Genomic DNA, 13,979 nt, shown 5'->3' with positions numbered 1-13,979 from the left:
CCACCTCAGATCCAGCACTCTTACCTGTAGTATCCGGTCTTTATAAAGAGAAAACACAAGGTGTTAGCAGCTCGTCTAATAATGATATTATTGGCCAGTATATATAACCTGTTCAAAAAGTATGACAATGAATTGTATCTGTGTTATCTTGGCACAGACGCAGCCATGATGATGGTCTGCTCTGAGATCGTATTGAGTAGTAAGGAGTACGACTGATGAGGCTTCTCTTTGGGGGCTTTGATTTTGTGTGTTGCCATAGCGAAGAGTTTGACTGACAGCCAGTCATCCAATCATGACTTCCTGTTTGCGCTGCGTACACACCTGATAGTTAGACAGAAACCTTGAATTTTATCATTTTATATTTAGTCCAGTCGAATCTCAAGTCATTTATTTAATTAAGTCAAGTCGAAAGTCATCAAAACAGTGACTCGAGCCGACTCGAGTCCAAGTCACCAAGTCTCAAGTCCACATCTCCGTTTTGATTCTTTTGACTGTTACCAAAGTCCCACCTCTCTTTCTTCACATTAATAGTCACATACAGTGTAACATGTATTCCCATTAGATCACAACAACAAGAACTTTTAGTGGACGACCTTTGATCCATCAAGGATTATGTTGCAGCCATTACAGCCTGTTTCACTGCTGCAGGCTGAACACATCTACTGGAGACACTCACACACTGTTTGTTCCTGTGAGACATTTAAATGAATATTTATCAATAAATAAATGAATAATAGAGCCCAGGTTTAAAAATGCAGATAAAGTGTCGTCACTTTTGGCACACAATAACCAAACAGCTTATGCAAAGATCACTTCCAACACTAACTTAAGTAAAGGAGATGTTTATTGATCTTTTGTCATCTGTTATCACTGAGACAGAACCTGACAGAGAGGCTTTTAGTCGTGTTCACTGATGACAATAAGGCTTAATGCAGATTATGTGTGTTTACAGATGCTGGTTATAAACTGTGTCTGTGTTTTGTCCAGAATCAAAGTGTGTGTTGTTACCTTTCCACCTCAGCGACTCTCTGCTTCAGATAAGAGCTCAACATCGCAGCATGTTGAAGCCTTTCACCTGTTTGTCTTCCACCTGAGGCTGCTTATCTGTGAGTGTGCAGAGAGGTTTATCTGAAGCTGAACAACACGTCCAAACCCTCTGAAAGAGCTCTTACTCTGATCAATGATAGATGAGGATGGTGAGCAGTTGTATAGGTTTAACACTAATGACTCTCTGCTGCCAGTCCTCATCTGCTTCTCTTTCTTCTTGTCTTTCCTCGTCTCTGCTCTCTGCTCCTCTCCTCTCTGTCTACCTCTCTTCCATTCAAATGACTGCAAACATTTAATGAAATAAATAGCGTAACATATTCTTGAACACAGAAATGGTTTCGGAAGAATTTTCAGTGTCTTATACCCTTTGCACTTCCTGTCAGACGTAATGGTCAGATTTCAGCATAAAGGTCACACCACGTGGAGCACAGTGAAGTCAGGAGCTGCTTGTGGGACCTATAAAGCCTCTCGTCCTGTGTCACACAGGTGTGTGTTGTGTGTCGACACAGTGATGCTCGTTCTTATCTTGTCTCTCTCTAGTGTTTCCTGAAGCTGATCAGTGTGTGAACCTGCAGGTTAAAGCTGCAGCAGAGCTCAGCCAGACTGTAACTTCACACACACATCACTCTCTGTTTGTTAATCACTCTCAGATTACAGGTACAGGTACACACCAGCAGACTGAGGCACAGCTTTCCCACCAGGCCATAAGACTTCTGTAAATGTAATGTAATTCTGAATTGAATGTATATTTATGCCATAATTATTTCATTCTGCCTTAACCCTAAATGTACATATTTTCTCAAATGTCCTTCTTTTATTTTATTATATTTTATATTTTATATGCATTCTAATATTTACCAGTTTTAAATGAAGCCTCCCAGCTAAAGAATTTCACACACGATTGTACCTGTATAACAGGAGAGATTTTCAAAATAAAGTTACCTGACTGTCCATCAATTCTCATCCTTTGGTTTATAAGACAACAGCTAACGTTAGCATCCAGCTACCTTCTAGCTAACACGTCCTCCTGAAAGTGTTACACGATATGACAGAAAGCTCGACGGCTAACAGTAGCTGCCATGCTGTTCACAGTTTGATCAGTAAGCTATAACATCTGGTACTCGTGTTCATAAAAAGACGTTTCCTGGAAAACGAGGGGAAATGGTCGAACTGAACCAGCTCTATCTCAGAGTCTCTGTAGTGATAATTAGTGTAAATGTGAAAGATGTTCAGAGACGACACCCATAAAGAGAAAATTAATATTTAATGAAGTAATCTGGAGTTGTCTTCCTCGTTGTTGTGAAGAGCTTCATTATGGCAGCATCACGGTGGATCGCCCACAAACAGCATCAGTGAGATTATAGCACCACATAGAAACAGGCAGGAGTAATACAGAGTGATGAACGAGGCAGAGCACACATTTATAATTCAGATCTCTGTTTTTACACACGAAAAAAATTCATGACGCAATATGAGAAGAGATCAGAATGTCTCAGCCCAACCTCATCTACATTTGACCAATCTAAGACTGCAGATCATATTAATGATTTCATCATGTCACACGTTGGGATGTTATTCCCGTGAACACACCGCTCACAGAAACCTCCTGATATATATATCCCAGCTTTGTATATGATAAATGAATGAATGACCTATTTTCCAGCTGAACCTCTGTGAGTCAGAGTTCCCTGATTGTCTCTCTTCTCCAGCACAATGTGCTCTGATTTCACCCCCTCCCCTCTCTCTAATTGTGCATGCTGATGGAGAGGATAATGGAGGAGGGGGCACCTGTAATCAGGGACAGGAAATGAATGTGTGACAGGATTGAATCCTCTCACCTGTCTTTAGTTTCACTCAATCTATAAATCTCACCTCAGCTCCAACTATAGTGTGCTGGTATCAGACCGACTGTGACAATAAACTGTGAGTGTTATTTTCAATTCAGAAACATGTCAGCAGCTCTAACGCCAAAGTCCCAAACCCTGCAGTTCCTCTGGTGTCCACTTGAGACTGTCTCCAGCAGTGAGTCAGTTCCCATAGAGCCCCATGTTAAACTTTACAGCAGAAATAAACATGTTTACAGCCTGGTACAAAAAACAGTTTGGGTCTCCATAGCTCATTTCTCTCTTCATGACAACTGTACGGGGAGAATCTTTATACAGCTCACCTGTTTACATTATATTAAGGCTTAAAGTGATGCAGCATTAGGGGCGTGGCCTCTTTGAGGGACAGGTGGGAGCTGCTAGCTGTCTGTTAGGTGTCACCTCAGCTAATTCAGTCACTGAACGTAACCTCTTCTGTTTTCTCTTGGTCACTTCCTGCTCCAAACGTCAATGACTTCATATACAGTATTGGGAGGGTTACTTTAAAAATGTATTCTGATCAGTTACTGATTACCTAAAATGTAATCTGTAACCGAATCCAACTATCACCATTTTAAAGTAACTGATTACTTTCAGTTACTTTTGGATGACTTCAAAACTAAATCTGCAAATAAAGACGAGAGAAAAGACATTTCAATACCTGTGTAATGCGTTAATTATGCACATTTAAATGTTTTGTTTAGTCTGCTGTTCACTCTGCTTCACACTCAAACTTCAAGTAAACTGCCATCAACTTATTCCAGTCTGGAGTGTTTTTACCCACACCGTCCCGGCCGCGGCAATACCCAGAGTCACAAACTACTTTTCAGTAGTTTAAGAAGACAACAGGTTAGCTAACATTTTTAACTGGAATGGACGTAAGCGGTTGGTCTTACCTGTAAATGTGTCTTTAAATTAGATGTGGAGTCCTCGGATAATTACAGCACGCTCACAGCCTGAAGGCAGAACGTGCGCTGTTCTGCGCTGCTCCCATTTTCTCCTTTGAAGGCGAAATGATGGCGACTTTCCCACCCAGTGAAAGCATTTGTTTCACCACTGGCCATGGCAACCATAGACTGTTAATGGCAACCATAGACTGTTGACGGCAACCATAGACTGTTAATGGCAACCGTAGATTGTTGTTGGCAAGCATAGACTGTTGACGGCAACCATAGACTGTTGATGGCAACCATAGACTATTAATGGCAACCATAGACTGTTGACGGCAACCATAGACTGTTAACGGCAACCATAGACTGTTGATGGCAACCATAGACTGTTGATGGCAACTTCGTGCCCCCCGGTGTTGTGAGACTTGCGTGTGGTGAAGTGTCGTAACGTGTGCGTGCAGGTTCACGGTATCATCAGAGACGGTCAGACGGACGCTTTAGAAATGAGACTTCAGATGTCACAGAGCATCTCTGGTTTTACATCGTCTTCATTTTAAAATTATAATCCTGCTAGTAATCCCCATTTTAATCAATGTATCTGTAATCTAATTGTAACGGGTATGGTGAGGACCCAAAAGCAGCACAGGCAGACGGGATATCAGTCGGTAATGACCTTTATTTATCACTGCAGTCTTTAACAGTTTATACAGTGGCAGGGTGAAAAGTCTTGGCTCACAGTGATCTTCTGCGAGATCTGAGAAGGAGTGAGCCTGGTGTCGCTGACTGAAGGCAAAGCCAACAACAGGTGGATTACCTAGCTGGCAGACAGGTCCAGTGGTGAGCTGTGTAGCCACAGAGCCGAGCAGGTGTGTAACCAGGAGGGAATAGGCGAAACTCGTGGTCGAAGACAGAAGGCTGAGGTAATATCCAGGGCAGAGACGAGGCAGGCAGGTCGGGGACAGACGAGGTCGGCAACAGGTGATCAGTCCGGGGAAAAACGCTGGAAAGTCAGGCATAGTACAAGAACAATCTGGCACTGAAGCAGAGACAGGAGCAGGCTTAAATGCAGCCAGGGCTATCACAGGTGTGGAGAGTTGGCCTGATGAGGAGGCGTGGCTGACAGGTAGAGTGGAGCAGAGACAGGTGTAGGGAGTTGGTCTGATGAGGAGGTGTGGCAGACTGGCAGAGTGGAGCAGACTGTGACAGAACCCCCCCCTCAAGGGACGGCTCTTGACGTCCCAAGAAGAATGGACCAAGCTGGGTGGGAGGCGGGGGGCCTGGAGGAGGGCTAATACTCGTCCGAGAGTCCGGCGTCCATCTCCACTTCCATGGTCCCGGGGAGAGTGTCGTCCTCCTCAGAGTAGGGGGAACCCTCTCTGTCCTCGGCGTCGTCGCTGTCGTTCGGGGACTCCGACGGAGGATGGGGTCTGGGAGGTGGCCTGGTTCTGGACGTCTGGTTGAGGTTGCGCCGATGGAAGTCCCTGATGAGGGTGTGGTCCAGAATGTCCCTCCCAGGGACCCAGGACCTCTCTTCAGGGCCGTAACCCTCCCAGTCCACCAGGTACTGGAATCCCCTCCCACGCCGGCGAGACTGCAGGAGGCGACGGACAGTGTAGGAGGGACCTCCATCGATGAGGTGAGGAGGCGGTGGAGGTGGCGCAGCAGGAACCAGAGCGCTCTCTCGGACCGGTTTAATCTTGGAGACATGAAATGTGGGATGAACCCGCATGGATCTGGGGAGCTTGAGTCTCACCGCCACCGGGTTGATGATCTCCTGGATCTCGAACGGGCCGATGAACCGAGGAGCCAGTTTCTTGGATTCCACTCGGAGGGGGAGATCACGGGTGGAGAGCCAAACCTTCTGACCCGGTTGGTAGTCCGGGGCCTTGGAGCGGTGGCGATTGGAGGCCGCAGTGTAGTGGCCAGCGGCCCGGAGCAGAGCCGCCCTGGCTCGGGTCCACGTCCTGTGACAACGGCGGATGAAGTACTGGACAGAGGGGCAGGATGCTTCTCTTTCGAGTGCTGGAAAGAGCGGAGGCTGGAACCCATAGGTACACTCAAAGGGGGAGAGACCTGTGGCGGAGCTGGTCAAGGTGTTGTGGGCATATTCTACCCAAAGAAGTTGTTCGGACCAGGAAGTAGGGTGTTGAGACGTCATACAGCGTAGTGCCGTTTCCATCTCCTGATTTTTGCGTTCGGTCTGGCCGTTGGACTGGGGGTGGTACCCCGAGGACAGGCTGACGGTGGCTCCCAGAAGCGAACAGAAGTCCCTCCAGAATACTGAGGCGAACTGGGGGCCCCGATCAGAGACCACGTCTACTGGGATGCCGTGGAGACGGACGACGTGGAGGAGGAGTAGCTTGGCCGTCTCTTTGGCAGATGGAAGTTTGGGCAGGGGCACAAAATGGGCCATCTTGCTGAACCGGTCTACCACCGTCAGGATAGTAGAGTTGCCGCTGGATGGTGGTAGACCGGTGACGAAGTCCAAGGAAATGTGCGACCAGGGACGATGAGGCACAGGCAGAGGATGCAGAAGACCGGCGGGGGCATGGTGAGCCGGCTTGTGCTGGTTGCAGGTGGGACAGGCATTGACGAACCCCCGAATGTCCTCATCCAGTGACGTCCACCAGAACCGGCGCTGCACAACGTCCTTGGTCCGTTGAATCCCTGGGTGACAGGTAAGTTGAGTGCTGTGGGCCCATAGTAGAACCTCGGACCGGAGGTCAGGCGGGACGAACAGGCGGTTGGGGGGGCAAGCGCTGGGTCCGGGCTGGTCTTGGGCGGCGGCCCTGACTTTCTCCTTGATCTCCCAGGTGAGTGTAGCGACCAGACGGGAAGAAGGCAGGATAGTGTCGGGGTCGGCCCTGTCCCCCTCCCTTTCCAAGAACTGACGGGACAGGGCGTCGGGCTTGACGTTGCGGGACCCCGGTCGATAGGAGAGGGAAAAGTTGAACCGGGTCAGGAAGAGTGCCCATCGGGCCTGGCAGGAGTTCAGTCTCTTAGCGGACTGGAGGTACTCGAGGTTTTTATGGTCCGTCCATACCAGAAACGGCAGTTTAGTCCCCTCGAGCCAGTGTCGCCACTCTTCTAACGCCAACTTGACGGCGAGGAGCTCTCGGTTCCCAATGTCATAATTCCTTTCTGCCGGGGTCAAACGTCGGGAATAGAAGGCGCAGGGGTGCAACTTCTGGTCGGCGGCCGCTCTCTGGGACAAGACGGCCCCCACTCCTAAGTCGGAGGCGTCCACCTCGACCACGAATTGCCGTTCAGGGTCCGGCATTTGGGGGATGGGGGCCGAGGTGAATTGTGTCTTCAGGGCCTGAAAAGAGTCATTAGCGGCCATGGACCAGAGAAAGGGCACCTTGGAGGATGTGAGAGCTGTGAGGGGGGCCGCCCCCGAACTGTAGCCCCTGATGAACCTCCGGTAGAAGTTGGCGAAGCCCAGGAAACGTTGAAGCTGCTTGCGGGAATCAGGGGCGGGCCAAGTGGTGACGGCAGAAACCTTGGCTGAGTCCATCTCCACGGTCCCTCTCCCTACGACGTACCCCAGGAAGGAGACAGACGAGGCGTGAAACTCACACTTTTCGGCCTTGACGAAAAGGGAGTTTTCCAGGAGGCGTTGGAGGACTTTCTGGACGTGATGAACATGTTCCTCTCTGGAGCGGGAGAAGATCAGGATATCATCGAGGTAAACGAAGACGAACCTGTTGAGCATGTCCCTGAGCATGTCATTAACCAGGGCCTGGAAGACAGCAGGAGCGTTGGTGAGGCCGAAGGGCATCACCAGGTACTCGTACTGACCGGTGGGGGTATTGAACGCCGTCTTCCACTCGTCCCCCTCACGGATCCGGACCAGGTGATAGGCGTTGCGCAGGTCAAGCTTGGTGAAGATAGTGGCGCCCTCAAGGAGCTCGAAAGCCGAGGAGATGAGGGGCAGGGGGTACCGGTTCTTGATGGTAATGTCATTTAATCCACGATAGTCAATGCAGGGGCGGAGTGTTTTGTCTTTTTTCTCCACGAAAAAGAAACCGGCTCCAGCCGGAGACGAGGAGGGGTGGATGATGCCCGCCGCTAGACCGTCGTTGATATATGTCTCTATCGCCCCCCTCTCAGGAACGGACAGGGAATACAGGCGTCCTCTGGGCGGCGTGGCACCGGGCTGGAGGTTGATGGCGCAGTCGTAGGGCCGATGTGGGGGAAGGGAGGTTGCCTTGGCCTTACTGAAGACCTCCCTGAAGTCCAGATACTCAGCCGGGACCCCCAGCACATCGGTCGAAGAACTGGTCCCGGCAGAAGGTTGTGGTGCGGCGGCTTGCTTGAGGCAGACCTGGTGACAAGATGAACTCCACCCCAGGATCGCCCCTGTGGTCCAATCCAGGTGCGGATTGTGACGTCGGAGCCATGGGAACCTCAGGAGGAGAGGATGACGAGGAGAGTGCAGGATGTGAAACTGGAGTGTTTCATGGTGGTTCCCGGAAATTAACATCCGTATGGGTGCTGTCAGGTGGGTCACAGTTCCCAGAAGTCGACCATCCAGAGCGTTGGTGGAGACTGGAGCTGGCAGGGGAATCTGACCGACACCCAGCTGCTGAGCTAGATTAAAATCCATAATGTTGGCATCAGAGCCAGAGTCAATGAGGGTGGCGAGGGTCTGGGATCCCTCAGGCAGCAGCAGGCGGACCTGGCACAGGGATCGTGTGCTGGAGGAGGAGCTAGACGTATGACTCACCAGGAACTCCTTCCTTCCTGGTGAGTCCGACCTTTTAGCGGACACCCGGAAATAAAGTGTCCCGCTTGGCCACAATACAGGCAGAGGTTCCCCTCGCGGCGTCTTTTCCTCTCTTCAGGAGTTAAACTGGCCCGGCCAACCTGCATGGGTTCAGGCTCCCCTGAAGACCGGCTGCCAGAAAGCATCGATACCCCGGAAGCCGCTGGTGGCGGGGCGGGCTGGCGTCGTCCCGCTAGCCCCTGATGTTTCTCCCGCCGTCTCGCTTGAATGCGACGATCGATGCGGGAAGCCAGCTCGATGATGCCGTCGAGAGTAGTGGGAAGATCATACGAAATTAGTTCGTCCTTGATGTAGTCAGCGAGCCCCATCAGGAATGCGTCGCACTGGGCAGCCTGGTTCCACTCACTGGAGCTAGCCTGGGTGCGGAAGTTGACGGAGTAATCGGCCACTGAATGCGACCCTTGGTTCAGACCCAGAAGCCCTCCAGATGCGTCCGGCCCTCGGGAAGCTTCTCCAAACACTTTTACGAAGCTCAGCAGCGAAGGCTTGAAAAGAGGAGCAGGCTGGAGTGCGACGCTCCCACTCGGCTGTTCCCCACAGCCGAGCGCGCCCCGTCAGATGATTCACAGTGAACGCCACCCTGGCGTCCTCAGAAGCGAAGGTATGGGGCTGGAGAGCGAACAGGATCGAACAGTTCGTGAGGAACGGGCGGCAACCCTCCGCGTCCCCGGCGTAGCGTTCAGGAACCCCCACACGAGGCTCCGAAGCAAAGGCAGAGGTAGAGGCGGAGGCAGCCGGGGCTGGTGGAGGCTGGACTGGTTCCGGGGGCAGAGGGACAGCTTGGGCAAAAGCTGCGGCGAGCTGTTGGACCTGCGAGGCTAGCGAGGTAAACGCCTGCTCCTGCTTAGCCACCGTCAGTCGAACATCTGCAGAGTTTGAAAGTAGCAGCGCCTCGTGGTGCTGGAGCATCGCCTCTACCTTCTCCAGGCGATCCATCGCCGTGTGTGCTGGGTCCATGTCTGGACAGATTGTACTGTAACGGGTATGGTGAGGACCCAAAAGCAGCACAGGCAGACGGGATATCAGTCGGTAATGACCTTTATTTATCACTGCAGTCTTTAACAGTTTATACAGTGGCAGGGTGAAAAGTCTTTGCTCACAGTGATCTTCTGCGAGATCTGAGAAGGAGTGAGCCTGGTGTCGCTGACTGAAGGCAAAGCCAACAACAGGTGGATTACCTAGCTGGCAGACAGGTCCAGTGGTGAGCTGTGTAGCCACAGAGCCGAGCAGGTGTGTAACCAGGAGGGAATAGGCGAAACTCGTGGTCGAAGACAGAAGGCTGAGGTAATATCCAGGGCAGAGACGAGGCAGGCAGGTCGGGGACAGACGAGGTCGGCAACAGGTGATCAGTCCGGGGAAAAACGCTGGAAAGTCAGGCATAGTACAAGAACAATCTGGCACTGAAGCAGAGACAGGAGCAGGCTTAAATGCAGCCAGGGCTATCACAGGTGTGGAGAGTTGGCCTAATGAGGAGGCGTGGCTGACAGGTAGAGTGGAGCAGAGACAGGTGTAGGGAGTTGGTCTGATGAGGAGGTGTGGCAGACTGGCAGAGTGGAGCAGACTGTGACACTAATAAGTCTTTTTTTCTGTAACTGTAACAGAATACAGTTGGGTTTTTTTTATCCTAATTATGTAACGCCGTTATTGTTATTGTATTTCGTTACTCCCCGCGCCCGTTCATATATAAACTATTCATTAATTTTTGGCCTATAATTCATTCAACAGTTATTAAATATATATTTATAAATTATGAACTTTATTTTAATTTAATAAAATCTCCAGTTTCAGTATTTTTCAGGTTTTTCTCCGTCGTCTGTTTGGATGTTTTAAAGACGCTGAACGATCTCACATGTCATATCTACGTTAAGTTCCTGCCAGCCAAACGGACTCAGTGATGGAACAAGAGCATTTATTTATTTTATTCTTGATCAATTCTCCTTTTTCTCATGTTTTCTTCTGTTTTGAAGCTCTGGCCTTTACTCTGACTTTGACTCTTCAGAAGTCCTCGAGTCAAAGTGAAAGCAGCACATCTGAAACCATTCAGACACATAACCTTTACTTTGAAGGGCTCTCGGTGCTTTTGTGCTCCAGCTTTGAATTTCAATTTCATCTTCAAGCAAAAACAACTTCTTCTTCTGTCTGTTGACGGAGTATTTAAAGACTGTAGCTCAGCACTTCTCATGCTAACAATCTGAGAGAATACCTTTGTTACACACACACACACACACACACACACACACACACACACACACACACCTTCCTCACACACTCCTCTGCTGCCTTTCATCTCCTCTCCTCTCATCACCCTGCAGCCTCCCAGAGATCAAGTCATTACACCTCCAGAGCAGGAACAAAGTGTATTTAGTGTGACCTTTGACCTTTTATCAGATGCATGGCTCTCTATCACACGATGCCCTCACAGGCCCGTCTGCCCCCGCCCGCCCCTCCCTCCTGTCTGTGTCTGTCCTGAGTCATGGAGTCTATTTCAGGAGAAGATGCTTTGCTGCTAATTGTAATGAGAACAATTAAAGCAGGAGGCGATGGCTTCATGCTGCAGCTTCAGTAAACTCACAGCGTGTGTCACTGATGACATTGGCTCTGATAACTTTCTGAATCAAACTTTAATTACTCATTAAGATGGATAATTAAGTCATAATCAAGTGCTGCTAATTTAAATGTCAGAGTGAAGGGCAGGGAGTGGCGATGCTTTTATTTCTATAAGTTTGATGGAGTGACACTTTTAAATAAACTCTTATGTACCGCAGTGACACACTGCTTGTCCTCTGTTTAGACTGCAGACCACAGGTGCAACACTGCCCCCTGCAGGTCAGATGTTTGCTGTCAGCAGAGATTATCCCTCTGTCTCTTTCTGGTGAACGGTGTGCCCATCGACCCAGCTGGGTTAGAGACAGAATGATGGTATACAGAGGACACTGGAAAATGACACCAAGCTTTGCCTGCAGAACATCTCTTCTTAAAATAGGAATTCAGTCTTACAGTTCCTGAGGTGTTCGATGTGTTGGAGGCAGCGCTCTGTGCATGAAAACCTTTCTTTATGTAGCTGGCTAATGTCCACAGGGGCATTAACACAAAATGATCAACACAAACTGTGAGGACGACAAGTTAGAAGCAGCCTGTTGTGTAAAAGATTAAGCTGAAGAATAAAGATTTCTCTTCGCTATAATTGGTGGCTTGGACCAAACAAGGAAAAATGGAGCTCAAATTAAAGTAATGGAGTAAAAATGAGATTATCTCTCTCTGAGTTGTGCTAAAGCAAAGGTAGAAGCAGCTGCATTAAAGACAAATACTCATGCTAATCACCTCAAAATTAAAGTACTATCTTTTTCTCCAAGAGTGTCGTCGTGTTTTGTAAAACATTGTTTGTGCTTTGACCTTCAGGGCCACTGTACATTACCGTGTTCCCCTTCAAAATAACTCTCCGCTCTCTGTTTTAAGTAGCCTGAAGTCTGAAGGCACTGACGTATGAGTGTGTGAGATGTGTCTTAACGCCCTCTGACCCCCTCTGTTTTTTAGACCAGGGTACATTTTTAGCATTTTTTAAATTCTGTGGTGGGCGGAGCCAGGCTCTGAGCGGGGACGTCACACTTGAGTCTTGGATTTTAAAGTCTTCACACACTTCGCAGTAGGTGGCACTGCAGCCCTTTAAAACACAGACGTGATCACAGAGAGTTTCAGAGCTGCGTGGATAAGGAGCCCGGCTGACCTTTAACTGATGCTGTGGGAGAGTCTGAACCTCCACAGCTTCCTGTAAAGTTTCTCTGAGTTGAGTCATTTTCCACTTAAAAGCTGACAGGGAACAAACAGAGAGACCCACAGCTTTCAGACAAGCTGACGTGTTGGTGGTGGGACGATGATGTTTGACCCTGTTACAGGTCTGCACATCGCCTCACATCGTGGGAGCTTATCTTCTTGTTATGAAATGAGAAAGGACCCTTCACTATATCATCACTCTGTAATCCGTCTAGGAAAAGAACGAGGACTCAGCTGCTCCACCTTCAGTCTGACTGGAGGGATTCCTGCGAGGAGACACGTCCTTCGTCATGTCTGAGCTCGGGGTCACGCTCTGGGACAAACTGAAGGGTTAGAGAGAGAAGGAGAGGCGTTCTTCCTGTTTCCAAGTAGGAGACACTTGTGTCCAAATCTGGTCAGGACGAGAGAAACGACGCTAGCAGAGGTTTGGACCTCGGCCCGAAAGCAGAGACAGAATTAATAGTGTTTATGTTGTGGAATTCATGCCGGGGAATTCTGCAGGGATGCAGGATGTGTTTATCTGCATCAACGTTTTTCCTACTGAGTTTTTCACTGCGTGTTAAATTCATCTCCACTGACACTGTTTGACAGTTAGTCAAAGTAACACATTTATCTCAAAGGAGAGGCCAGAAGTCCGTCTGCACCGCTTCGACAACATCCAGAAAAATAGATTTTTTAATCAACCTGTGCAACATAACTCCCTCATACCTGCAGAACATCTAGTCATGCAGAAAGTTCCACAGCTTTAGAAAAAGACATTATCAAACTTAACAGAAACTAGAAGAAGGTCCCAGTGACTGGATAATCCACAGACCTCCCTGTGAAACGTTTCCTCTGGATCGACGTTCTGTGAAAGAAACAAACAGGACACGGCCTCTGCAGAGAAACAGACCAAAACCTACTCATGCATCATGTTCAAGTTATGTAAATGTTAGCAGTTAGCCTCTACTGAAACAGAATACATGGGACCCTCAGTGACTCTAAAGTTTCCCTCATTGTAACCTGTAGCGTTTCCTTCAGTCTGTTGCTGAGCTCTCTTTAGGACGAGATGTTTCGGATCTCCTGCAGACACGCTGTGGTTCCATCTTTACATTAAGTTCTGATTCAAATACCGATTCAGAGGTTTCAGAGGTTACGTTCAGGGACTGAATTAGCTGAGGGGACACCTAGCAGACAGCTAGCAGCTCCCAGCTGTCACTCAAAGAGGCCACGCCCCTAATGCTGCATCACTTTAAGCCTTAATATAATGTAAACAGGTGAGTTGTATAAAGATTCTCCCCGTACAGTTGTCATGAAGAGAGAAATGAGCTATAGAGACCCAAACTGTTTTTTGTACCAGGCTGTAAACATGTTTATTTCTGCTGTAAAGTTTAACATGGGACTCTATGGGGACTGACTCACTGCTGGAGGCAGCCTCAAGTGGACACCAGAGGAACTGCAGGATGTTTTTAATCAAGAAGCACTTTGATGGCGATCATGAGCAGAAAGAACCACCAGGGATTGAACCGTTGAAATCAGCTGCATACAGAGTTTATTCTTGTAATTAGTTTATATAGCTGTTAAAACTCCAATCAGTTTGAGCCTGTTTACTCTGATGTAAATGTTTATTCTGTTGGATCA

The sequence above is a fragment of the Semicossyphus pulcher genome, unplaced genomic scaffold (assembly GCF_022749685.1).
Source record: "Semicossyphus pulcher isolate SPU_LCO1_2020_fin unplaced genomic scaffold, fSemPul1.0.p SCAF_16, whole genome shotgun sequence".
In the NCBI taxonomy this organism is placed as follows: Eukaryota; Metazoa; Chordata; class Actinopteri; order Labriformes; family Labridae; genus Semicossyphus; species Semicossyphus pulcher.
This window is presented reverse-complemented; position numbering follows the sequence as displayed.